Raw genomic sequence first — 26,793 nt, 5'->3', positions numbered from 1 at the left:
GTTTTCCATTTTTAAGGGATGTTCAATATTATGTTTTACAATGTTGTACACACGTATAGATAGTCTAGAAGTTGAGGTGCTTTATTTGATCCTTGCGCTTTTTCATAACATTGTCACTATAATCCTGTTATATATACAGGATGATTGATTAAAGGTGTAAAAGATTAAAATTAGTGAATGTGTAGCAAATTCGCAAACAAAGACTTTTACCGCTTTTATTTATTTCTTAAGTACATTCAATTTTTTCTTATACATATACAACAAATATAAACATTTATATAATATGTTTTGGCTTGTTCCATCTTCAAAATATCTCTTCAGCGATATCTTTGTCGACTATATAATAATAATAAATTTTATATTGAACTATGTATGTCCATAGAAGTAAGTTTACTTAAAAGCTATATTTTAGTAATAAGTTAGCATTTGAAAATACGATTGTCTAAATTAGTCTACGTTGTATATCCAAGTGGGTAGATGCCTAGTACCACCAACAGGAGCAGTCCATCTAGCAGGATCGAAGACCTATGGGTCGCAGGAAGTAGTTGGATGTGAGCAGCGCAAACCGTCTATCGTGATCTTTTAGAGAGAGTCCTTGCAGTGACGTCCATCGGTTGAAAAGAAAGAAAGAAAAACCATATATCATCAACCTTTTCTGAGATCTAAATAGTTAAGAAAAGAAGTAAATCTTCTAAATACAAAATTCTCGTGTCACGGTGTGCGTGATTGAACTCCTCCGAAACGGCTCGACCGATTTTCGTGAATCTTAGCGCGCATATCGGCCAGGGTGGAGAATCGGACATCTAATTTTCTTCACCCTAAATGTTAAGGGTGGTCCATCCCTAAATTTTTTTTTAAACAAAATTTTTGGTTTTTATTTTTTTATTATACAGCACACAAAAATACATACAGCCATAAATTTTTAGTTTTAGTTTTTTTAATGTTGATTAGAAATAACATACATGGCTAAACAACGTTTGCTTGTTCAGCTAGTAAGTTATAAAAGTTAAATATCGTTCTGTATTTTAATAAACAATATTAAGAGCTTTAATATCCTGATAGGACTATAAATGTCTGTGATATGCAAGTATGCTATCCTATGATATTAGGCAGTAGCAATTGGCTAAGCCGAGGTTCTACCTTCTCTGGTGCTCTTGAGTCAGAATGCTGGACAGGTGTTATCGATGGTTGACAGCCCAGCCGGGGTCCCATCATGGGGGCGTTTGAGCGTTGGGCGTTCACCAAACCAATCTTAGGGCTTCGCGGCCTTCTAAACCGCTAAAATAGTAGTATGTGACTCAAGCCGTGACTCCCAGAGGAGCACTTGAATTTCACTACATTAAAAGATGTGTCACATTGAACCCGAGTAATGCAAATGCCATTTGGACAACAATAGTAAATAAAATGATGATGTACGTAAATTCAGTACTTGAAGAAAACATAGCTTGTAATGCTTTTCTCAGGGCTTTATAAAATTCGTAACTCTTTTATGGGCAACTTTAATAAGGCTTTCATGTCCGCCTTTGACCACCAACTCGTCTGATCGAAAATATACTCGAAGCTGAAGCACGTGGATTCAGTGGGTTCTTATTCAAGCAAGAAAAGGACCAATATTTAGCCACTTCCGCACATGCAGTGGTAGTCGTGCAACAAAGTGCACCGCCCGCCAGCCCGCTGCTAAATGCGTATGCGGCAAACAATGCGAATCACACAACCGTCACCGCCAAATTACTCAACACGTGTTTCACCCCTCCACGGGGCATCTTCAGGAGTTATGTGACACCGATTAGTTTCACTCTGTGTTTGGCCACTTCCGCACATGCAGTGGTAGTCGTCACTGCATGTGCGGAAGTGGCTAAATATTGGTCTTTTTCTTACTTAGGATGGACTTCCGCGAGGTAACGCCTGATTCCATTAAATATGGTTCTTATTCACTCTGACCCTGAAGAGACCTGGGTTATAATTCTCGGGAAATAATGAAGGAGGTAGATCGTTCCATACTGTGGCTGTACGGACCAGAAACGATGAACTGAAACCTCTGGTATGCCTTCAATGGAACTCCACAGTGTAAAGATGGTAGAAAGCCTTCCTACAAGTTGTATAGAGAAATGGGGATTCCCCAAAATTAATCCTGAAGAAAATAATGGACTCTACTCGCTGATGAATACTTGGTTTCAGTTGAAGTTGATGCTGTTAGCCCGGGGACTTTACCATCGGAACTGAGTTCACGGAGCTGAAGGGTCCGTGAACTTAAAAATAAAACAGAAGCTGGATACACGCATTCTAGTTGTACGATGACGTTCGCACGTAGTAAACCGCTCTACCCGAGTAGAGCTGTGTAGTGTTGATGTTGTGAACGCGGCTTGAGACGGCAGCGTGGACCACAGGCGAGCCAAGGATGGATCCGGATGAACTGATTTAACTTTGTTACGGTTTTACAATACACTCCCGTTTCTGTTACGTATCGTATAATTAATTTTGAAAATTCATTTATTACATCTAAAAATCCTTTTACAGTCTAAAGAATTTTTAAGTATAAATAAAGCTTAAGGTTGAGTTTCACTGTATTAAAAATGTTACTTAAAGTTCATCAAATGAGAACTAGTAAAAACTCTACTAAAGTTTAAAGGAATTTTAAATGACTATATTGGCTTGACCTGACCGACATCTCATGCTGGGCGTGTGTATATATATATGATTTAATTACATATATATATTTATACATACATAGGCTGGTACGAGCATTTTCGAATCGGCGAACAATATAAAAATGTTGGCATTGTTGACCCTATAGCAAGCTATCACCCGCTCGTAAGGCAGTTCTGCTGAGAGCCGGCGAGAAACTCAACAGTTGCTCTTTACAAATATAGATTTATAAATCATCACTCGCGAAACCAAGGAAAGGCTTCTATTATACCTATTTAAGACTTCTATCATGTCTATTTTTATGATTCTTCACCAGCACCTAATTTACCATCAGGTTACTCCAATTGTGGAATAAAAACATGAAATAATATGCACAATCTGAAGATGTCGTATTCGCTTTCAATTTTCTTTTTCGTTATTGTTTCTCTTCGGTCGTAATGGCTTCTTTTGTTAATTCTCCCGCCAATTCTGTGCGCGTTTCGTTTGTTATACAAAAGAAAATGGAGGCTTCTTTTTTTCGTCTATTAACCGGGGACTTTTCTTTTTTTATATAAGCAACTATGTCAGTTTAATAAGGTCTTCCTTTTCACTTTTGACATTCACAATCGTTATAACTGGAGCGTATACGGAATATATTATCTGTGGAATGAGGTTTTACTATTATAGTAAATGATTTAAATTTTAAATTGATAATGAAGAAGCAATTAATTATGTGATAGAGATCTGTTACGGCATTCTTTATCGGTCTAAGTGTACGCATATGTTATAAAGTTCCACAAGATATGTGAGATCTAAAATAAAAGTATTATTAGATAAGTCCTTATTAAAGCATTGAAGGTTTTTAGGTGATCGAAATGTGTACATTCATAAATTTTATTTAAAAGATGTAACTGTGATGATGTTGATTTTCTGGCCGGCTCTACCACGACACCCGTTTGTAAGGGGAAGCCGCCCGCTACCTAACCGCGAACAGCGTGGACAAACTGAGTTTGGATCCAGATCCATCCATGGCTCGCCTGTGGTCCACGTTGCCGTCCCAAGCCGCATACACAACATCAACACTACACAGCTCTACTCGGGTAGAGCGGTTTACTACGTGAGAACGACTCCTTGTAACTGGGTCGCGCTCGTCCAGCTTTCTTTATTAATAAGTTTCTAAGTTCACGGACCCTTCTGCTCCGTGAACTCAGCTCCGATGAAGCTTTAAAAGCCTCGGAGGCTTAACAGGCCTAACAGCAACAACTTTCACCGAGAATAAGTCGCCTGCTTTTCACAGCTGATCACCATTCCGAGTCGTTGGCCTTGTAATGTTAAAATAATTGACGATACAAGACTGCATATAAGCTTATTAGAATCAAAATGTTCTGAATTTAAATTTGACTATAGTGACGTTATAACGGTATTTTAACGTACTGGGCGAAAAAAAAAAACAGTATTCTTAATTCAAAATGAATAGATTACATCTTTTATTAATGTCAACATGCCACAGATCTGAGAACTATAGACTTAATATTTTTTTTTAAATAATAAAAGCATACCTAATTAATATTGAAACCAGCTAAATTTTCAATCTTTAATTCTGTCTTAATATTTATTGACTCTATGATACATGTGTTAATAATATGTGAATTAAGAGTCAATAAAAGCAAAATGCACGTCTGCATCGTGCAAGCGACACAAGTAGACTGAAGTTTTGCACTCATGTTAACGCGTCCTTACCTCATGACTAACCAATGCTTGCATTGGCATTCCATTGTTTCTTTATCTTTATCAATAACGATCAGTGGCGTAGCTAGAGGGTGGCGAGCGGGGCGGCCGCACCAGGCACCACAAGCAGGGGGGGCACCAAAGTTGAAAATATTTTTTTTGATTTTTTTTTATTATTTTGAACCAAAAAAATATGTATTAACTACATACTGTTCTGAATTTTGAAATTATTTAGACTCTTTAGGGGGAGGGGGGGGGGCACCAAGCCCCAATCTGCCCCAGGCCCCAAATACCATAGCTACGCCACTGATAACGATACTTTTAGTATTTTTTTTCTGAGTCATTATTTATAGGTTACTTTTATGGTTCTACGATCTTCATACTTTTTAATCACAAGTAGAATTAAAATCTGCATCTGGTAAGACTGCGTTTACATAGAAGACTTCTTGCTCTAAGTATTCTTCCATGTAAACGCAGTCTTACCACGGGATCTCTCACCAGAAATCTCACTGGTAACTCTCAGATTCTGTTTTTTAACATTAATAATTATATTTCTAAGTCATTGTTTTTATATTATGGTGCACGGACTTATTTTTTATCTCCACGACATTTATACGTGTTATGACATTCAATACAAGATAGCGTTTACACCGTGTAAATGACAGATGTATATTGAGATTTCGCACTCATGTAAACGCATTTTTACCTTCAATCATGTACATAGATCTTTCGTCGTCAACCCTTATAGAAATCATAATGAAAAGTCAATCAAATCAAATGTTACATTTGAGTACGTAAACATTAAAATTACCTTGCGCGACTTGCTCGAATAATTATGTTGTAAGACGTATTTACTTATTCGTTACTCGATTCGAATACACGAATATAAACTGCGTTGATTTACTTAAGTCTGTTTTATCAAGTAATAAATAATTATTCATAAGTCAATATTAAATTTTAATATTAAGCCAGTGTACGTAATAAGCATTTATATGAATAAACAGACTTGATTCAGAGCGTAGATATTTAGAAAATTAATTTAGATAAAAAATATATATGTATGGTGATTATATGTATTCCAGCTTCTAGAATTTTCGATATTATTGTAATTTATTTCATATTAATCAGTTAGTAAAAATTTTAAAGGCCACATATATACGATTAGTTGAAAGTAAAATCAAATAGGCCTTTCTTATGACATCCTTCGAAGATACGGGTTAATGAACATATCAGGCTTTACTTTGCGGAAGTCCAACCTAAGTAAGAAAAGGACTAATATATAGCTACCGACTGGCACTTGGTGTTTGGCACTAATCGGTGTAACATTACTCCTGAAGTTGCCCCGTGGAGGGGTGAAACACGTGTTGAGTGATTTGACGGTGGTAGTTGTGTAATTCGCATTGTTTGCCGCATGCGCATTTGTCAGCGGGCGCGGTGCACTTTATTGCACGACTACTGCTGCATAGCGGAAGTAGCTATATATTAGTCCTTTTCTTGAAAGAAATATATCAATTGACAAATTTATAACTTAATGTAATCTTTGGCGGAAGCCTTGCAGTATTCATCTGTAGGTTGATATTATATATTTGTGATGATTTTTTTAATTATTTTTCCTATCATTATCATCGTTTGAGCTATAAGACGTACGCGGCGAGATACAGGTCTCGCCTATAGATTTATAAACAGATCTGAATTCAGAAACCTTTATTCACAAGACTAGACTACACATACTAGACTGACAACATAGTAAAGATAAAACTTATAAGTAATAATTATTTTAGATTTATTGTAGATGAGTGATCATTTAAAAAATAGTCTTATTTTCATAAAGACATATAAGACCAGGACGCATTTGGAACTGTCGTGGTTTTATTTGAAGATGCTATATCTTGACTGGAATGGGCGACGACAACCTTCGCCCATCATTCCTATCGTTTGCTCGTTGGGTGGTGAGTGACACTGTTAATAGAAACAAAACAGTATAGACAAGTAGGTACATAATAAACTGCACATAAAATAACTAGTCAATTAATAACAGGAAAAATAGAATAAGAAAAGTGTAGTAATGTATTAAGAAAGCATAACCCAAAGAAAAACTGTGATAAAAAATAGAATATGTAAATAATAAAATAAAGAATAAAAAAATGTACCTAGCCACCTAAGAGTAATAAGATGATGGAAGGAAGGCGATCAAAGCAAGAAGGAATGAAAGAGCAAAATGAAAGATATTGTGATAGAAATAAGGTAAGAATAAAAGAAATCGAGAAGTATGACAGTGAGTGAAGAATAAAGATTAAAAATCTAAAAATTTATTTGTAAACAAAGACCCTGATCTCAACTAATTAGGGGTACGAAAGGTCTCCAATAGCGGGGGCCATTAAAATAAATAGGATGCCCACGCGAGAAGTACCTGGATTTGAGGCTTGTCTTGCGGTGGGCGTTCTTCCATATTACGGTGTTATAGTAAAGAGGTTATTACGCATAGATATACGTTAAAAAGGAGTTTTTTTATGCTCGATTTAATACTGTATGCCTAAAACGTATCTGTAAGAATGAGGTACAAAAGAAAAAAATAACTTTTCCTTTATGGAACATATCCGAGATAACGATTGGAAAGGATCATATAGAATGGGCTTAATCTTTGAAAGAGAGTGCCCTATTTCCTATCTAGTTTAATAAATTTAAAAAAAAAGATGGCGCCTATTCATCGAATACGTAACTAAACCTCTTTGGTTGTGCTTGACACAGATAAAAAAAAGAGTGTATTGTCTATACTCGTTTGTGATGGAACGAGACAGAGAATATCGCAGCGATTTATACCATCTTTCTGTTTTAGAGATTTTTAAATTAGTTCTATCATCTAATATATAAAATTCTCGTGTCACGGTGTTTAAACTTGAACTCCTCCGAAACGGCTTGACCGATTTTTACCAAATTTTACATGCGTATTCAGTATGCCTGAGAATCGGCTACTATCTATTTTCCATACCCCTAAGTGATAAGGGTGGTCCACCCCTAAATTTTATTTTTAATTTTTTAGACAATTTTTTTGGTTTTTATTTTGTTATGATACAGCATACATAAGTACATACAAACCTAAATTTTCACCCCTCTACGATCAACCCTTATCTTACATTTGTTAATTAAAAACTTTAATTTTTTTTGCAAAACAACGTTTGCGGAATCAGCTAGTTTTTTATATATATTTAACCAGATGTCGTCAGGCTGTGATATTCAATTACAAAATATATATTAATGTATTGTAAGTAAACAAAAATTAGATTTGCTATTGATAATCATGCACCTACTAATGCAACTGTTATAAATATGTTGCTTGGCTTTGTTTCGATTGAAGTTGATGCTGATAGCCCGGGGGGTTTTACAGCTTCAACAGAACTGAGTTCACGGAGCGGATGGGTCCGTGAAATTAAAAATAAAACAGAAGCTGTACAGACGCATTCCAGTTGTATGTCGTTCGCACGTAGTAAACCGCTCTACCCGAGTAGAGCTGTGTAGTGTTGATGTTGTGTATGCGGCTTGGGACGGCAGCGTGGACCACAGGCGAGCCAAGAATGGATCCAGATACAACCTCGGTTCGCCCACGCTGTTCATGGGCAGGTAGTGGGGATCCGCCCCTAAAAACAGGTGTTGTGGTGCATGTGGTACATTTGCCAAACGTCTGTTTGTTAAAAGATTAGTGTCAAAATCACACATTTTTTATAATTTTTTTGACACAGATATACAAATAAAAATTTATAAATTTAAAGTATACTGTACACGAATATAAACCAATTTTCAATAAAAAGTTTAATTAATAAATAAAAAAACAAATCCATTACCCGGGAAATTATTTTCCTTAGAACGTAATAAAAGGAATATGATCCGGGAGGGAAATACAACATTCCCTTGCGAATTCTTCTATTCTGAAACCGGAATTGACTTTGATTAGCTTTCACTTTGTTATATTAAAAAAAAATACAAAGAAAATATTACAAAATATGACAATAATAATGTTTTATTTCGAACCCATGGTGGCAGGGGTAAGTAACATTTTTAATCATGAAGCTAATTTAAATTTTAAAATTGTTCAGCGTGCCGCACACTTTTTAATGACCAACAAAACATTACAAATACAATATAAAAATTAGCGTAGAAGCGACGCGTTGGTATTGCGAGTAAAAACGGCGTCCTCGCATTGGCCTTTTGATTTTGCTGAATAGCCGGAAGTCGCCAAGTATATATATATATATATAATACTAGCTGATCCCTATGCTGTTTTTAATTAACAAATGTAAGATAAGGGTTGATCGTAGAAGGGTGTGAATTTAGGATTGTATGAATTTTTGTATGCTATATCATAATAAAATAAAAACAAAAAAATTCGTCAAAAAAATAAAAAAAATTTTTTAAGGGTGAACAACCCTTATCACTTAGGAGTATGAAAAATAGATATTAGCCGATTCTCAGACCTACTAAATACGCATATAAAATTTGGTAAAAATCGGTCAAGCCGTTTCAGAGGAGTTCAAGTTCGAACACCGTGACACGAGAATTTTATATATTAGATATGGCAAGTAATTTCTTCTAGATTATTTTAAAATAAATAGTATATTTCAATATTTATTCTGAGATATTACAAAGGCGTGTATAAAAATACGTAAAAAGTTGTCAACAATAGAGTTGCTAACTTAACAGAACTTAGATAAGTATATAACAATGTTATATTGTAGGATGCGTGGTATTTTTTAAGCTATCAGATTTTGCATAATAGACTCTATCGCTTAAGGAATAGATGACAACATCGCCAGAAGCGTTAAAAAGGCAGTTCCATAACTGCCTTAAATTACTAATCCGACTTTGCCTTGTTTTTGACTGCATCACAGTTTTGTGTATATTGTATTGTGCAGGGGTGATGAACTGCGGCTCGCAAGCCACATGTAGTCACACGATTATTTTTGGCTCCGAATTATTGTCGGAAAAAAAAACCTGGAAAATCCAAATATATTACTGGTGTGAATAATTATTATTATTATTCCACCATAAAATTAGCGAAATCCAAACACCGATCGTAATTAACTAACCGGCATCTTAAGTATTATTAGGAGTGCTATCATATATGTGTGCATATATCTAACTTCGATGCACGTGTGAAATTAATTATTATCACTTCAAAATTCAAATCATGACCCGATTATATTTCGATACTTGGTTCAATTCATAGGCATTGTATTTTATTGTCACAAGTATAAAATAAACTTTAAATTTTTCAGGTAAAAACGACACCGAAAAAGAAAATATATTCAGCTAAAATTCTACCGCACTGACCGGTCTAAAAATTTCGCAAACTAAAATGAAAGGCTTTCGTAATATATACGTGTTTTTTTTTATTTATTTCAAACTTTTACTAAAAGACTTTTAAAGACCCACGTAATGTTTACGGAGACGTGTATGAAGGATAGTTGGATCGCTTTCACGGTGTTATAAAAGCTTGTTTGTAATTAAAATTAGATTTTAAATGTCAAAAGAAAATATTTTTAGGCGGAATACTTGACCTCATTTTTGTACTCAGCGATATGATTTAAAAATTTTATATCATTACTAGCTGATCCCGCAAACGTTGTTTTGCAAAAAAAATATTTTTAATTTTCAATTTAAAAATAAGGGTTGATCGTAGAGGGGTGAAAATTTAGGATTGTATGTATTTTTGTATGTTGTATCATAAAAAAATAAAAACAAAAAATTTCGTTAAAAAAATAAAAAAAAAATTTAAGGGTGAACAACCCTTATCACTTAGGGGTATGAAAAATAGATAGTAGCCGATTTTCAGACCTGCTAAATACGCATATAAAATATGGTAAAAATCGGTCAAGCCGTTTCAGAGGAGTTCAAGTTCGAACACCGTGACACGAGAATTTTATATATTAGATAGATGAACACTGCAAGGCATATGTCTTTTTTGAAGATATCACCACGCTTAGCTATCGGATTATTTATCGCAGTGTGGTATTATGGTATTTAATTGAATAAGGCTTTACCTTGCGGAAGTCCATCCTAAGTAAGACAAGGACCAATATTTAGCCATTTCCGCACATGCAGTGGTAGTCGTGCAACAAAGTGCACCGCCCGCCAGTGCGCTGATAAATGCGTATGCAAACAATGCGAATCATACAACCGCCACCGTCAAATCACTTAACACGTGTTTCACCCCTCCACGGGGCATCTTCAAGAGTTATGTTACACCGATTAGTGCCAAACACAGAGTGGCATTTATCAGCGGGCTGGCGGGCGGTGCACTTTATTGCACGACTACTGCTACATAGCGGATGTAGCTATATACTAGTCCTTTTCTTACTTAGGATGGACTTAGAATTATATAGGATTGCCACTGCTCACAAAATAAGTTTTTAAAGGAAGTGTTGCGACAACCTGCCAGCCGAGCGTGGTGATTATGTTATATCCTATATCTTTGGTGAAAACCGATGTTTTGCAGAGAGACATCTATAAGCTTGTGTATTGAGAAGCACTTAACATTATAATATATAGTCATTGCACTACACAGAGTCAATGTTGTGAGTAAATATTGTAAGTTGTGTGTAAATATTGGTCTTTTTCTTACTTGGTATTATGGTACGCGGAAGATGCCGCCTATGCTCCTATAATCCTATGTAATTAATGCACAAAGTGTGAATTATAGATCATGGGAATCAAACCCGTGGAATACGATCGCAATTCTCAGTTCTCCACCGTTGACTCAAAAAGTTTGCACTTCGTTGCGTTGCAATCGAATTTAGTAAAAATTGAAACAACTTATTCTGAGTCAAACTAACAATGGTTCGTTTTCGTAACAATAAAACTAAAAACAATTGATTGATTAGCGAAATCTGTGGTGTATTAATAATCCTTTTTTTTTTGTCTTCGAAATCATAATTGGATACCGTTCAATCATCAACATAAACTGTACGAACTTTTTTACAATACTTTCGTTGTTTAAATAGTGTCTGTCTAGTGTTTCAACATCTTAGGATATAGAAGCCCATCCATAAGAATAAAGATTCCAGCAAAATTACCTCTGGTCACCAAAGGGACAGGAGATATATATGAGATTTTTTAAGTAATATACCACGTAATATATATAAATTTTATCCAAAACTGTTTAAAATATCCAACTACATTCCAAATTCAAATTCTTTATCAATAACAACACATATATTTGCATATAGTAATGTTCGTGATGTGTATATCAGTGGTTTTTAACACCACTAGATATACGTAAACTAGAGTGTGAATGGCAAAATAAACACTACTCTTAAAAAAATATCGGAAGTTTTTATATTAGGCGAGTTTTTTAAAAATACAATTATAGTTAAATTGTATGATATACTAATCCATAACTAATAAAGCATCAGTAAATTTTGTTACTCATATTCTATGGACTCGCTAGATTCTGAAAAAAAAATTATTATAATTATTAATTAAAACACATGAACTAATGTAACTTGACGAGATAATTCAAAGAATTGCTCGACTTACAGTTCTAAGTCGCTAGATAGAGAGAGAGAGAGAGACAGAAGAATCACACAAACTTCTGTTTTTAACTATTTATACTGATTATGGAAATGTATGTGTATCTCAATTTTTATTATAAATTTTGCTTTTCTTATTCACATAGGAAAGTTTATCAAACTAATATAATAAATAAGATGAATTTGTTTATGAAATGTATGTATTTATACAGCTGTAGATATAAAAGCTTATTAAATATATGGTTAAGTGTGTCGAAATCGATTTCTTAACAATGGAGTTAAGTTAGAATTGAAAACAAGTTCAATTTCAACTCTGACCTGCAGGAAATTGGGTTTCGTTCTCTCAGGAAATCGTTAAAGATATTATTTACATCTACATTACAAATCGTGTTCATTAAGCAAAGATTACTTACCACGAGTTTCATGTCTCTATTCGAATATTGATTTGTTTATTTTTACTTCGACATTTGACGAAGATATGAACTGGTAGCGTGCAGTGGGTAGGTACTCCACTAAATGCCCCGGCGACTGATATGTCTCTTGTGTTGTATTAGCGCCTGATTTTCAATTTTCTTCGAATATATGACCTGGTAACGTGAAGTGGATAGGATCCTCACTAGTTGGACCAGCGACTGATGTCTCTATGTCTCGGCGCCTGATTTCGGCAACCAAGCGGCAATGCTCTCATTTCCCCCTCAGTCCCCCCCCCGTGTCCCGTACCCTGAGATATCTGACACCAGCGGGGTACCGTAACCATCTAGCGCACTCTCTCTCGGACACGGTACCCAGCAACATAGCATAGTTTTTATTTATGATCAAAAATTTAGTAAGAAAAGGACCAATATTAAGCCACTTCCGCACATGCAGTGGTAGTCGTGCAACAAAGTGCACCGTCCGCCAGCTTGCTAATAAATGCGTATGCGGCAAACAATGCGAATTACACAACTGCCACCGTCAAATCACTCAACATGTGTTTCCCCCTCCACGGGGCATCATTAGTGTTATGTTACGCCGATTAGTGCCAAACACTGAGTCGACTCTGTTTGTCTCTCCGACTCTCTCTGTCCGACGCGCATTGCACGACTACCACTGCATGTGCGGAAGTGGCTAAATATTGGTCCATTTCTTACTTAGGATAGACTTCCGCAAGGTAATGCCTGATGATTAAAGATCAACAATATATTCACCTTCGTTATCAACAACCGTTTACCATCAAGTGTACAAATTTTCAATGCCGGAACGGTAAAAATCAATCGGTTTTCCCGTAAATTAAGTCGAAAGAAACGTCATTACATTTAGGTCTCCCTTTTAAATATTTATCGCTAACCGAAGACTTCTTTCCATATAATATCAGCTTGAATTAAATATCTGAAGCTATATATTATATATAGCACGATTTTACCTTTCATAAAAAATAATGAGAACTCACCGGGCTTTCGCGAATCGGGTTGAATGTTAAAAACTACTTTACCCTATTCACCCGTATCACGTGATCTTGGGGATATTGTAATTTGTTTCCATTGAGAACGGAGTCAAGAGTGGGCGGGGCTGGAGGGCGCCCGCGAGCCTCCGGGAGGGCGCATGATATCGGCACTCAGGCACGTCGCACTAAGTGGCCCTCATTTGCGAGGAGCGTCTCTACATGGAAATGAGAACTAGACTACGACGCTTATGAAACGACGACTTAAATTCTGTACGAACGAAAATGTTACGTTTAATGCTAAACAAGTGTGGAGGTGACTTTTATATTTTAATATTCCATCGCCACAATGACCGCTTTTGCTCTGCTCGTATCCCGTTACGTTAATTATGTCGTTCATCCATTTATTAGGGAGCCAATCGGCGCCGCGTGTACTAACTAGTGTTCGCCAGTCGAGAACTTTCCGGCCACTACGACAGCTGCACGAAAAATGTACCAACTGTCACATATTTCTTCGGTATCGGTTTCTTTCGGTGAAATCAAATTATTTAGCTCAACTGACAAATAAATCATGTATAAATATGACAATACGTATATTTCAAGTTATTCGCATCTTTGGCAAACCAGGAAATAACCTATAGAAGCCGTATCTGGAAAGATTTATATATATATATATATATATATATATACATATATATACATATATATATATATATATACATATAAAATTCTCGTGTCACGGTGTTCGAACTTGAACTCCTCCGAAACGGCTTGACCGATTTTTACCAAATTTTACATGCGTATTCAGTAGGTCTGAGAATCGGCTACTATCTATTTTCCATACCCCTAAGTGATAAGGGTGGTCCACCCCTAAAATTTATTTTTAATTTTTTAGACAATTTTTTTGGTTTTTATTTTATTATGATACAGCATACAAAAATACATACAAACCTAAATTTTCACCCCTCTACGATCAACCCTTATCTTACATTTGTTAAATAAAAACTTTAATTTTTTTGGCAAAACAACGTTTGCGGGATCAGCTAGTACTCTATATATATAAACGAATGAATGTTTGTCTGTATGTCCTTTATAGAATTGTAAACTATGCATTTGATCATATGATGACCTTCAGCAAAGTCGTTGTGCGTGACCCCACGAAGGTTTCTATGTTGACAAATTTTGGACATATGGCGCCACTGTCGTTCATTCTAGTTGATGTCGTTGTAACGCGCAGAGTGCAGAGTGCTATTTCATTTTTTTTTTCTAAAGGGCAATACTTTTGTTTCTAATTGCGCCATGCCATCAATACTCGGGGATTTCTTTTCTAACTAAAAATCAACGTAATTTTAATACAATTTTATTTTCACTTTGTTTTGCTAATTTTAGAGTTCACTTTCAATTACGTAGTGTGTTGTAATGTAGTGTCGTATTTTTTTTAAAAGAGAATTATAAATTTATATATAAATTTTTACGTGTTGTTCCTGGTTACAAAAAAGGTAAATATTATTCCAATTTATTTATTGGCAGAGTTATATTACTTTTGTTTTTTAAATGTTTACTTTGTTCAATTTTATTTTTAAAAAGTAGTATTTTCGTGACCCTGGAACCTATCTTCGATCTTTACATGGTTTGCTATAGAAAATCTTAATTCACTTTGCGGCGTTTCAATTTGCATCGTGTTACTTGGAATGTAACCACGACGCAAAGTGAGGTATTGGTGTAATTACTTGTAATAAACAATTCGTATTGTATATACTTTTGGGGGTAGTATTAAATTGAATTATTATGTTATAAAACCGTTATTTTAAAAAATAAATGAATTTTGTTTTTTCTGCCTTAAGCCTCCCAGAATTCCCAAAAGCGAGAGGGCGTCCAAAAGCTACGTGGTGGTCTAATATCGGAAAGGAACTGGAAACCCCTTAACTTGATGCAGGGACAACCCAGGATAGAGTGGCCTGGCGCAAATTGATAAGGAGACCCGACCCCAAATAGAGGGAAAAGGGAAGGAAGAAGAAGAAGAAATAAATTTTGTTTTTTGGAAAAAAAAAATACGTTACATAAGTCCGTGTTCAACGTAACATTAGAGTTAATTGAAATAAAACACTAAGTTTTACATAGCGCACCGCTCGTAATTTTTCATTACGAACGAAAATTGTAGATTCTCAAAGCAAACTGAGGAACACCGCATCCGCTTAATTGTTTTCTTTGACCTCAAGCGGTATGAAAGGAAAATTCTTATTCTCTTTGTAAAGGTTTAATTAATAAAAAACTCCGTTGTCCGCAAACTCGAACACGAAGTTCCAGTTCTAGATGTTTCCCGTTTAAATTACTTGCGTAACTTGACTGCTCTGCTCTTGGTGTAACTGCATTGTTACCTTCATAACTCACTCCTGCGTCAAATGAAAAAAAAAAATAGTTATGAGTGAATATATACTACTGAACAACTAGAACCATTTTTATACTAATCGTAGAAGCCCACAGCAAGACACGCATACCTAGAAGAAAGTCATAATGTAAGAAACGGACCAATAGTTAGCCACTTCTGCACATGCAGTGGTAGTCGTGCAACAAAGCCTACTAGCCCCCACAGAGTAACTCTGTTTGGCACTGAAGATGCCCCGTGGAGGGGTGAAACACGTGTTGAGTGATTTAACGGTAGCAGTTGTGTAATTCGCATCGTTTGCCGCATGCGCATTTATCAGCAGGCTGGCGGGCGGTGCACTTTGTTGCACGACTCCCACTGCATGTGCGGAAGTGGCTAAATATTAGTCCTTTTCTATATGTATTGTGTATATGTGTATGTATATATATAAAGACAATAAATTTTACGATCTAATTATGATACATTGGTATGTTTGTATATATGTATGTATTTATATATTAGTTAACCCTTAACTGCCCTCTCCTTCATGTCTCATACACATATACAAACGTATCAATACAATTATATATACATATAAACATATATACAAATACACACATATTATATATATGTGCATATATATAGTAATCCCTTTAAAGCTTTTGCGTTTATACCAATAACACTGTGTACTTCAATGTTTCTTAAAATATAACATATGTCTTTTTTTTTATTTAAACATAGCGTCCATCGAACCTTCATCCGATAAAGAAATACCAGATAAATGATAACGCCCCTCCCTATACCGAGCAACGACATCGACGATGTCTATCTTTATCAATTCACGCTAATTACTACCTTATTGCAAAGCAATAAGCTGCGTTTTACCTAGCCAGTCTAATATATATATAGTAATATATGTTACCGTGTGTAAACATAGATATATTTAATACTGATACGATATCGACGAGGGCGATAATCGAACTGAAATTCATTAAAAGTGTAATAAATTCACGTGATGTTATATGTTGGAGAAATGGACTATGCTTTTTTATGGTGTGCCATTTGAGAAGTGAATCCATGATATGGTACAGTTTGCGGGAAATCCCCGGATGCTGGTAGCGCAAGATTGGTCATCGTAGCGATATCGAGAGAGAGAAAAAATACTATATACAACATTGTAGAAAGAAAGATAAAACCACATAAAAAATTGAACAGATTCACAACTAATTCCATTCCTTTTAATTATATTATTATCTATTTTGGACCATTTAAAAAGAGAACTGAAGACGGCCATGCTTGTAGTTTCGCTGCGATAAAGAACAAAGATAGTCGTTCAAAAATTACTTGTTTGAAGTGGCGATAATTGGGCCATATCAGTCAATCAACTAATGTTGATTGACTGATATGTTGTTGAGGCAGTTGAGGCCGAAAAGTTCTCTAGTGGTGACGACGACCCCTAGACGCAGCGTGGGTTGGTACCCCACTAGGTGCACAACGACATAGTAAAATCCGCGGGAAGTCCCCGGATACGGGAATCAAAAGACTGATCATCGAGGCGATCTTGGGGTCTAGTCCATGCATCGAGCGTCCATTAGCTAAAAAGAAGAATAAGAAAGTCATTGCAGATTGCCAAGTGGCAGTGGAAGACCACATAACGCGTACAACTCATCGCCACTTAGACCAGTAACTTCTGACTCTATATAGTGCAATGATTATATATTATAATGTTTAATGCTTCTCAATACACAAAGCTTCAGCTTATAGATGTGCGCCCCTCTGCAAAACATGGGTTTCCAACTAAGATATAACATATAACATAATCACCACGCTTGGCTGGCAAGTTGACACTGCAACAAATCCTTTTAAAACTTATTTTGTGAGCAGTGGCAATCCTATAATATCTAATGGATTCAGGCGTTACTTTGCAGAAGTCCATCCTAAGTAAGAAAAGGACTAGTATATAGCTATTTCCGCTATGTAGCAGTAGTCGTGCAATAAAGTTCACCGCCCGCCAGCCCGCTGATAAATGCCACTCGGTGTTTGGCACTAATCTGTGTAACATATTAAAAAAAGCGTCATATTTAAAAACAAAAATTAGTTATGAGGGAATATAAACTACTGAACAACTAGAACCATTTTTATAGTAATCGTAGACGCCCACAGCAAGACACGGATCCCTCGAAGATAGTCATAATGTAAGAAAAGGACCAATATTTAGCCACTTCCGCACATGCAGTGGTAGTCGTGCAACAAAGTGCACCGCCCGCCAGCCCCCGCAGAGTGACTTTGTGTTTGGCACTAATCTATGTAACATAACTCCTGAAGTAGCCCCATGGAGGGGTGAAACACGTGTTGAGTGATTTAACGGTGGTAGTTGTGTAATTCGCATTGTTTGTCGTATGCGCGTTTATCGGCTGGTGGGCGGTGCACTTTGTTGAACGACTACCACAGCATATGCGGAAGTGGCTAAATATTGGTCCTTTTCTTACTTAGGATGGACTTCCGCAAAGTAACGCCTGATTGATTAAACATTGTATCCTGGAAATCGAAGCCGCGATCTCAACCATTTACTCTTCACATTTAATTAAATACCTAACGTAGTATATTTATAAGTATGCCATCTAAACTTAAGCCTGTATCAAGTTATTGTTTACCATCGTCAATCATTTGATACAAATTCTAACTTCTCGACTCCAACCATCATAATTCTACAAGTTCAATTCTGTATCTATTAGCTCGGAGTTAATAAACAGATACAAACTAATATAGAGCGGAAATGCGGTAGCAAGTTTTGCGTTGGAATACATTGCGTCATTTATATATATCGACTTGTATATTATATAACCGCACGATGTAATGTATGTTACGTAATTATTACTGTAGGGATACCGGTTTCATTACAGCAGGTGGTGCGGGACAATCAATCATGAGAACAGAAATTGGCGGATGTAGCTTGAATATTTTTTATGTTCCGGTTAGTCTTTGGTTGTGTTTTTATATGATATTATATTTCATTTTAAATGTGCGCCTGAGTATCGAAGACATTTTTAATAAGATGTCATGAAGTAGGCTAGCCAGGTCTTTGTCTTGTTGTCTAAACACGAAAATTTAAGTAGTCCGCTGCTAGTTTCGCGCGACCAGAATCTTTAGATTGGTTATTTTAATTATTTTTTTCAACGAATGCCTTCTCTACTCTTTTACGGGTAGAATTTCGTATAATCTCACTTGATTAATTCTTGACGAAAGGAATATTTATCTTCTTCTTCTCTTTAAAGTCTCTAAGTCTTATGGTTGATGATGATGAATCAGGGGATAGGTGTAAATCTTCATTTATGATTAGAGAACAAAGATTTAATTTAGATTTAAAAATTACACTTAAGTGTATATATATATTTATATATATATATATATAAATATATATATATATACACATAAGTGTAATTTTTTTTTCGGAGAGGTCTAAAAATACCTTTACGTGTGATAGGACCTGACGGTGTTGCCCCGTATATCGGACTTGATCAAGGCGTCAATACCGACTAAAGACAATCCTTTCTTCGGTATCCCTGGTCCCCACGGCATGGCCGCTAGGCATTAATTCGCGGGGGGAGGGGGGATTTAGCCGTAGTTTTCTCTGATAAAGTTGCTGTTCAGGCTAGCTTCCTCCGCTCCTGCTCTATTTTTCGCAATTCTCTTAACACGGTAGTAAAGTACGCGCTCGTAAATTCTCAGGCCGAAGGTGAGGATAGCATTGTAGCTATCAGAGTTTCAGGATAGATTTTGCATCCTACATCTATGTTTAAGTATGTATGTCTATATACGTCTATGTATGTTTATGAATGTTTATGTTCATTTGTTTGTGATTTATTATGTATGTATTTTTTGTACACGTAAACTACCCTTTATTAGGACTTTCAACTTTTCCATACTATGGTTGTCTGTAAGAGATTGCCTTGTGTGTTAAGACCGCCCATTGTACTTTTTTGTATATTATTGTAAAACTTATTAAATGTTTCTTAACGTGTATAATAAAGAATATTAAATAAATAAAATAAATCATCTTCCCAAGACCTCATCGCTTCATTAAATCGGTGGAGACGATATGTTTGTGTATATGTGTGTGTGAATAGTAATGTATTTGTTAGAGGAACTAGAAAGTAAGGTCGCTTTCTTAAGTTAAATTCACACGACCACATTTATAACAAGTTTTTATTTCTAATTAACAATATATTCCACCTTCGTTATCAACATCCTTTTGCTATGTAGTGTACAAAATCACGGTCTGTAGTGCTTGGGCAGCGACTTGAAATAAAACAATATAGCAACTAATATGTAATTGAGTATTCGAAATTATATTGTTAATATATATAAATTTTAGCTGTATTTACCCACGAGAGAAAATTGTGTAAGAAAAATTATAAAACGCTGTCGTGAGTCGCAGCTGGGAGAAGAAAGATCCGTATCAAATAGCGGCAACCCTCTCCCAGCTGTCTGTGTTTAGTTTAAGCGAAAAATAAATATTGAAAAAAAAAAACAAGCGATATAAATTAGAATTAATAAAAAAAGTGTACAAAATCAATGCCGGAGCGGTAAAAATCAATCAGTTTTTCTGTTAAATATGTCGACATGAATGATATTACTTTTCGGTCCTATAAATGTCTTTTAAATTCAGAAGTTTCAAAAATTCAACTGATCTCTTTACGAATGATAATAATAACAAAACACCTTCTAAACTGCCCTCTCCTTCATGTCTCTCATCTTCATCCAATGGTTGTCTGGTATAGATCGACTCAATAAGACCGTCTGTTCTATGTTTATATAAATTGTTTGTTTTATTATTTTGGTTATTATATATTTCATTTTGTCACATTTACTTTTTGACTTCCTTACAAAGATTTTTGGTGTAAAATAAAGTTGTAAATAAATAAATAAATAAACAAACGAAAAGTTCCTAAGTAAGAAAAGGACCAATATTTAGCCACTTCCGCACATGCAGTGGTAGTCGTGCAACAAAGTGCACCGCCATCCACCATTCGCCGTTCGTAGCCATTTGCAACCGCAATTGAATAAATGGTATTAAGTTCTTTGTTATAAGTTTTTACATTTAATGGGTATGTCATTAATCTATTTATATATGAATTGAAGGCCGCAAGTTTATGTTGCCAAGGGTGACGGGAAGAGGATGGAATCACCAGATCCGTGTTAGTCGGTTTTCTATATACCTCTAACGCCTGATTCCATTAAATAGAAAAGTTCCTATTTACATTTTTATATTATTGTTCAAAGTGATTTTAAAAAAAGAATAAGAAATTAATATCAAATCTAATTGCGTAATGAGGTTGAATTGTAAAATTACTAGCTTAATTTGACCTATAAAGTTAACGAACGTAGAATTCGCCGACGCTACATCCGATTATTGCCGGAATAAAACTGTCAAACGTAAATTACGTCAATGCCCTCTCCGATATCATTTAGCGTCCCCCCAGAGACGACTTAAACATAGGCTTACCATAATTACGAAGAGCCAAACCGGGACGCAGAAGAGAAAGAGGCTCATTTTCATTTTGCTTTTCGCCCTTTAATTTGTGTTTTTCATATTTGAAATGCAATCAAAATTATTATGAATTGAAAACATATTAATAAATGTGAATATATTTTTTACTAAAAAGAAAAAGAGACAAAGTACAATTAATACAAACAAAACTAAAAATTTGCCCGGTTTTATTCGGTCGGGACGCCGGGACAGGGATCTCAAACCGGGACTATCCCGGTCAAACCGGGACGTATGGTAAGCCTACTTAAACAGATACCGTCAGCCCCGCGACGGTTCGTTAGCCGACACATTTCGACTGCCCCGATTTTATGTTAGCTTCACTTGTATTAGCGTGATATAAAATTATTTTGTTGCCTATATGTGGTTTGATTGTGTGGAATTTCTCTCTTGATTTAAATTTAAAAATAAAGTTACCTTGATAAAATATAAAAATGAAATACGTTTATTCAACATTATAACTATTAACAGAACACTTATTAAACGACTTTTTTAACCTATAACATTTTTGACTCTATTCTGCTTTTCTCCACTCTGTGTTTGGCACTAATCGGTGTAACATAACTCTTGAAGATGTCCCGTGGAGGGGTGAAACACGTGTTGAGTAATTTGGTGGTGGCGGTTGTGTGATTCGCATTGTTTGCCGCATGCGCATTTATCAGCGGGCTGGCGGGCGGTGCATTTCATTGCACGACTACCACTGCATGTGCGGAAGTGGCTAAATATTGGTCCTTTTCTTACTTACGATGGACTTCCGTGAGGTAACGCCTGATCCCATTAAATAAATTAATCTATTCTGCTTTGCAGGCTGTGTTATAGTTGTGGAGTAGAAGCAGGAATAAACTCCACAACAACACAACTTTTATTTAAATTTAACAATAGAGATGTATACATATACACTATCAGATAAAACCAAAATGAAATCTAAATAATCAAGCGACATAATCTCCAATGACTCTCGTCATTTAAATACACGTTTATTGAATAATAAGCCTTTTTCATATATTTATTTTAAAAATATAAACGAATATTCAAATGACAAGAATTCTTGACAGTGATGTCGCCTGATTATTTAGGCTTTATATGATAAAGTATATATGTATATATCTGCATTGTTAAACTTTATTAAAAGATGATTTGTCGTGGTGTTTCTTTCTGATTCTCCGGAAGTAACGAAGCAGAGAAAATTCAAAAATAATTTGAAGATTAAAAATATAACTAATAAGTTCACGATCACTAAAATTTCTTTCAAAAGTCCCGATACTGTATAAACGAATTATATTTTTATCTTTATTATACATTTATTGACACTAAATTAGGTGTATTCACCCTTTTAAAACTTTAACATCTATATTTAATCATCCTGTATAACAGCTATAATGAAACAATGTGCCGGTACGACATTCACTGAGTCACGCTATCCTGTTCTAAATTCGTTTTGACAGCTACCCATCTCCATTCATTTCATGATCGTATTTATTTAATTTGATCTAACAATATGTACTTTCGTGTCTGTGTATACACAATGACTACATAATACATACATACATACATACATATATATACATATATATGTATTAGGGGGGATCGGAATTAATCTCGTTTCTGTCGACATATTTTACAGAAAAACCGATTGATTTTTTTATACTAGATGGCAAAAGGTTGTTGATAACGAAGGTGAACATATTGTTGATCATAAATAAATACTAGTTAAAATGTAGTCGTGTGAATTTAAGTAAGTAAAAGACCAATATTTAGCCACTTCCGCACATGCAGTGGTAGTCGTGCAACAAAGTGCACCGCCCACCAGCCCGCTGATAAATGCGTATGCGACAAACAATGCGAATTACACAACTGCAACCGTCAAATCACTCAACACGTGTTTCACCCCTCCACGGGGCATCTTCAGGAGTTATGTTACACCGATTAGTGCCAAACACAGAGTGAGCTCAGTCCGTCGCCGCTTTGTTAAAATATATATAAATATTAAGGTGAACCGGAAAGTAATATCGTTTCTGTCGATATATTTTACAGAAAAACTGATTGATTTTTTACGCAAGATGGCAAAAGGTTGTTGATAACGAAGGTGAACATATTGTTGATCATAAATAAAAACAAGTTAATAATGTAGTCGTGTGAATTTAACTTAAAAGGCGACATTATAACTGAGAAAAAAAATACAATGGACGGTATTATCATTTGGCATACTACCAGTCTTACACGGCGGATCCTTGAAGACGTACTGAAGACGTACCGATTCAGTTCCACGTATCTAGTCCGCACATTCCGAGTTTGAAACAATATGCTTTTTTCTTTATTTTTCAAGAAATATAACCAAGATCTCTTCAACAGGTACTTACTGAGTCTACGTGCTTCATCTTCTACCACGTCGCTTTTCAACAGACGTGTTGGTGATGAAAGGTGTACTAGGTGATAAAAAATAAGTAAATATCTTACACACAACCATATTTTTTTTTACATGTGACGTCAGCTTTGCCGATATCAGTGATATGACTGGTGCCTAAATGGCATTTGCAGATTCTGCGAGTTTTAGGTGATGGAATGCAGAGTATAAGACCTTTTTTTAAAATAGTTCAGCTCGAAGCCTCCCGGGAGAGTCTTGGCTCTGGCCGATCGACCAGCTCTTACATGGTCTTGATGAACACTCCATGGAGTGATTAAATAGAAAGCTTCACGTCCATGAGGGGACCTTAGTTTGGGCTGTTAATCTAAAATTCTACTTCCTATGACCATGTGTTTACGCTGGTAGACCTGGCAATCTTTCTAGAAGGCATCTGGTATATCATACCAACAAATTTTCATATGTAAAATATATAAACGATAATAATAAAAATCATTTAATTGATTTATACTAAAAATAACAAACTATTTTATTGTACATGATATAAAGATGAAAGGAAATGGATCAGCGTTGTCTGGATTCAATTGAACCGATCAGATCTGGTTTTTGACCTCCCATGCCTCCGATTATCATCTTCTAGGGTGAACGACTGAGTGCGTGTGTATCTATGAACACATAATACAGCTATCATATGAAGTAATTATATAGCCTAAAAAGTTTCCAATGTGTGTTCAAGCCACTGGTGTTTTTATGGCATCTTGTATCCCTAACTTATTTTTGGGTCAGGTACTTTTATTTCTCTTTAATAATTTTTTCAATTTGTATTTTTATTTTCGCGTTATTCTTCCATGTTTGTCTGTCTTACTCTTTCTTTTCCGATGCCTTTCATCCATCACCTCCTTCCTCAGTTTTTTATTATATATTTAATGGAATCAGGCGTTACCTTGCGGAAGTCCATTCTAAGTAAGAAAAGGACCAATATTTAGCCCCTTCCGCACATGTGGTGGTAGTCGTGCAACAAAGTGCACCGCACGCCATCCCGCTGATAAATGCGCATGCGGCAAACAATGCGAATTACACAACTGCCACCGTTAAATCGCTCTACAGGTTTCACCCCTACACGGGGCATCTTCAGGAGTTATGTTACACCGATTAGTGCCAAACACAGAGTCTATATTTTTATTGCTTACGTTTAATTTTATTTACAGTTTTCTTGTTTTAACTTATTTAAACTTTTATTCCTATTTATTACTTGTACAGCGATTCTGTTACACTTAAGAAACTCTGTACGTATCTCGTCTTCCTTGATAAGCGAGGCAATTGAAATCCACTGGTGTTATTCGCTGTGTACACTACACCAGGGCTTCTTAAACTATGGGTCGCGACCCCAAAAGGAGTAGCAAAATTCTGGGATCGAGAGATTTTAATGTCATATATTTATATATACCATTTTATAACATCGCTAGAGTTGGCGGAATACAGTGGACTTGCAGCGTCTAGACACGCGCGTTTGTTGAAGATTTTAAACTAATCTAAATACAATTTTATAATTTTTTGTGCATATTTTAGATTTTTTTATTTTTCAAAACGAATTCTAAAACTACATTTTTTCAAATTTATATGTAATTAGTTACTAAAAAAATAAATCATCAAAAAATATTAATTTACTAGCTGATCCCGCAAACGTTGTTTTGCAAAAAAAATATTTTTATTTTTCAATTTAAAATAAGGGTTGATCGAAGAGGGGTGAAAATTTAGGGTTATATGTATTTTTGTATGTTGTATCATAAAAAAATAAAAACAAAAAATTTCGACAATAAAATAAAATAAAAATTTTAAGGGTGAACAACCGTTATCACTTAGGGGTATGAAAAATAGATAGTAGCCGATTCTCAGACCTACTAAATACGCATATAAAATTTGGTAAAAATCTGTCAAGCCGTTTCAGAGGAGTTCAAGTTCGAACACCGTGACACGAGAATTTTATATACATATTAGATTTTTCTTTTATATTTGTATGGGGTCGTCAAGAAACTCGCAATCATAAATGGGTTCGTGAATGACAAAAGTTTAAGAAGCCCTGATCTACACAATTTAACACACACGTTTATAAAATATGTGTGCGTGACTTTGATTTAATTCCAGCGGCGCGCCATCGATCATTTAGCGCCGCTTGCCCTCCCCGTGTCGTTTTTAATCTGTGCCCGCACGAGTGACAGATATACCGCGCGCTAACTACACTGTACACAGACGGGCCCTCTCTGCCTGTCTGGGCGGTGAGTGCTCTGTACACATTTAAATATTGTTTTACGACGATGTTATACATTTCAATCTTATATAGGGTGTTCCGTTATAAATGGATAATCCAAGAGCGTCTTATCCGTGCTCAAAGTATTAGTTTTTTTTAAAAAAGTTTTCTCTTTACTACACTGCGACACATTAATAAAATTTCGTGGCGATTTCTATGTTATTTTATTTCCGATGTACATTCTCAATAGATATACAGTTAATTGTAAATAAATCTATTGTAATTAATTGTAAAAAAAATTGGATTAAAATTCTAAAATAAAGTTTGATTCCAATATAGAGATAAAGTTTGACGACCTTTAGTGAAAAAGGTTTGATAATCTAAGTATTGCTAAAGTAAAGTATGTTTATTAAATGCAGTTTATTAAATGATGTAATATATAATGTTAGTAATTCAAATATAGAAATAAATTTATATATAGATTTATAGAAGAGAGAAAGATAGAAATATATTTATATATAGATTTAAAGAAGAGAGAGAGAGAGAGATAGAAATATATTTATTAATAGATTTATAGAAGAGAGAGGGACAGAAATATATTTATAAGTAGATTTTTAGACTAATTAAGGATTTTTAATTTCAATTGTGATTATTTTTAAGCACACATCCTCGAAAAAGATTGCGGTGGAAATATTTTATTTTTTAATACCTTTTTTGGTGTCTTAAAGTCATAAGCCAGATGTATCCTCTTTCGTGCGATCATTTTTTCTTCTATTTTAATTCTTCTATTCAGTCGGTATGCTCACTGCAAGGCACAGGAGCCTCTCAAAGATCGTCAGGATGACATGTCCTGCGTTGCACGCTTTCAGCGATTTATTGTCCACTTGACTATATCTTCGGTCCACCTAATGGAGGGTCTTCATTCGTCGCATCTACTGGAACGTGGTCTACAACCCTGAACCTTTCTACGCCAA

The 26,793-nt window shown here is 35.3% G+C and overlaps 1 protein-coding gene across 1 annotated transcript in view; it reads left to right on the top strand.

Moving 5' to 3' along the window:
* kek5 (kekkon 5) overlaps positions 1–26,793 on the top strand; it is a 151,973-nt gene that overhangs the window by 899 nt on the left and 124,281 nt on the right. The window lies entirely within an intron of this gene.

This window comes from Battus philenor, unplaced genomic scaffold (assembly GCF_028537555.1).
Source record: "Battus philenor isolate CCGP_79_NKW_IND1 unplaced genomic scaffold, ilBatPhil1.0.hap1 SCAF_22, whole genome shotgun sequence".
NCBI lineage: Eukaryota > Metazoa > Arthropoda > Insecta > Lepidoptera > Papilionidae > Battus > Battus philenor.
The sequence above is the reverse complement of the archived record's forward strand: the minus strand, read 5'-3'. Positions and strand labels throughout refer to the sequence as shown.